Source organism: Aotus nancymaae, unplaced genomic scaffold, assembly GCF_030222135.1.
Source record: "Aotus nancymaae isolate 86718 unplaced genomic scaffold, 86718_ANA_hifiasm-v0.15.2.pri h1tg000089l, whole genome shotgun sequence".
NCBI classification, from domain to species: Eukaryota; Metazoa; Chordata; class Mammalia; order Primates; family Aotidae; genus Aotus; species Aotus nancymaae.
The window spans coordinates 6603347-6605952 of record NW_026988504.1 but is presented as its reverse complement, the minus strand read 5'-3'; positions in this window follow the sequence as shown (position 1 = coordinate 6605952).

The following is a 2606-nucleotide window of genomic DNA, read 5'->3' as shown; positions in this document are numbered from 1 at the left end:
CAGACAATTCACAGAAGAATATGTGAAAATGGTCAATGAATACAGAAGATATCCAGCCTCACCAGTAATTGGGGAGATGTACATTAAATCTGTGACGATTGCTAGCATCCAGGTCTCTGTGTCTCAATGTCAGGTGCCACTCAAGGAACCCTGGGAAGTGGCTCCCTGGGGAAGTGGCTGGCTCCAGGGCCAGGACCCGGCAAGTGCATGGGGAGCCTGGTACATCTTGTTTGCAGCAGAAAGCAAGGAAGCTTTCAAAGATGAATGGGGCCATGTCAAAAGGATACAGGAGCCAGCTGGAAGGGACTCCCACCAGGCAAATTGTAACAATTTGAACATCAAAAAGAAAAATGATTGCAGGTGACCAAGATACGTGGGATTTATAAAAATTCATTTGTTCCTGAGACACTCAAACTGGAGAAATCCACAGAAACATTTGGGACCCCACTGAAGCATTTATTCAACCAAAGTCTTGACCAAGCACGGCGGCAGGTAATGCCAGCACTTAGGGAGGCTGAGGTGGGAGGATTGCTTGAGCTCAGGAGTTCGAGACCAACCTGAGCAACACAGTAAGACTTGATTTCTAAAAAATAAATAAATAAATAAGCTGAAGATGGTGGCATGTGTCCCTTGTCCTAGCTACTGAGGAGGCTGAGGCGGGAGGATCTCTTGAGCCCAGGAGTTTGAGCCATGATTGTACCACTGGATTCTAGCCCATTTTTATCTTAAATAAAAATAAAGATTACAAAATAAGGCTGGGCATGGTGGCTCATGCCTGTAATCCCAGCACTTTGGGAGGCCGAGGTGGGTGGATCACCTGAGTTCAGGAGTTCAAGACCAGCCTGGCCAACATGGTAAAACCCTGTCTCTATTAAAAACACACAAAAAATTAGCCAGGCATGGTGGTGGGTGCCTGTAATTCCAGCTACTTAGGAGGCTGAGGCAGGAGAATCGCTTGAACTCAGGAGGCTTTAATAAAATAAAATTTTATTACAATTTTTTAAAAAATTGGATAAAAATTAAAATCATGGCAGCGATCATGATTGTGCCACTGCATTCTAGCCCAAGCCAGAGAGCAAGATCCTACCTCTTAAAAAAAAATTATCAGACCCAAAGAGGCAAAAACAAGGCAGGCGGATCACCTGAGGTCAGGAGTTCAAGACCAGGCTGGCCTACATGGCGAAACCGCCCCCCGCAACCCTTCTCTACTAAAAATACAAAAATCAGCTGGGTGTGGTGGCGGGCACCTGTAATCCCAGCTACTCTGGAGGCTGAGGCAGGAGAATTGCTTGAACCCAGGAGGCGGAGGTTGTACTGAGCTGAGATCCTGCCACGCACTCCAGCCTGGGCAAAAAGAGTAAAACGCCGCCTCCAAAAAAGAAAAGAAAAAAAAAAGTGAAATAAAAGCAGGTGAGTTGGTTTCATGCAGTGTTTCCACCACTGTGCTGAGAACAGCACGCACCACAGCTGCATGCACGAGCTGCGAAATACCAATTGCGTCATTTTGCTGATTCTGCATATGAGTTCAGTTCTCTTCTATTTGTGTGTAAAAACTGACAATACAAAGATGAACAGTAAATTCATGCTAATAAGTAAAATTTGTATTTTAAAATAAATGACGTTGTCTGTCATTCCAGCTACTCAGAAAGCTGAGGCAGGAGGATTACTTGAACCCAGGAGCTCAAGACCAGCCTGGGCAACAGCCTGGGTGGGGGTGCCGGCCACCACTGGGCTTTCTGCTCCAGGGACCCCTTGTACTAACTCCCAGGGAGTCGTGGGTGGGGGCAGTGGGTTCAGCAGAAGGAGCAACAGGTAACCCAAAGCCACCAGGTAACCAAGGCTTCACAGAGAAGGTGAGAGGCTAGCTTGCCATTGCACAGCAAGTGCAGGGAGATTGGAGTCCGTCTGGGTCTCTTGCGGCCAGACTAAAAGCAAGCAGCCTCAGACACTGCTTTGCTGGCCGCACCATCACCAAGGAAAAATAGAAGAGGCCCTTCCAAGGAGCTCTTCTCTCCCAAGGGCCCCAGAGGGTAGGGGAGGCAGAGGCTGGGCCCATCTCACCTCCCGAGCTGCGACCGACGCCTAAGCCTTCCCTGTCTCCCTCAGCCCGGATGTCACTCCAGGGTAAGAAGCTGGGAACAGAAGTCTCTGGACACTGGTCCCCCTCAATCACACCCCTGTGCTCTCCCAGCCTCAGATCCCAGCTGCCCTCACCGCCCTCATCATCCTGCCCCATCAGCTGCTGCTGGGGTGGGGCCATCAGAAGATTTGAGCAGGGGCCGAGGAGATCGATTTGCCTGGAGAGAGCTTTGCGGGCTGGAGCCTGTACTGCGGGGAGTGACCTTGAAAACCACCGGGGAGCCCGAGGGGAGCCTGGGCCAGGGCAGTGGCTTCCTGCCCTGCTCTCTCCTCTCTGCTTCTCGCTCTCTTTTTTTTTTTTGAGACAGAGTCTGGCTCTGTCGCCTGGCTGGAGTGCAGTGGCGTGATCTCGGCTCACTGCAACCTCTGCCTCCTGAGTTCAAGCGATTCTCCTGCCTCAGCCTCCCCAGTAACTGGGACTACAGGCGCGTGCCACCATACTCGGCTAATTTTTGTATTTTTAGTGG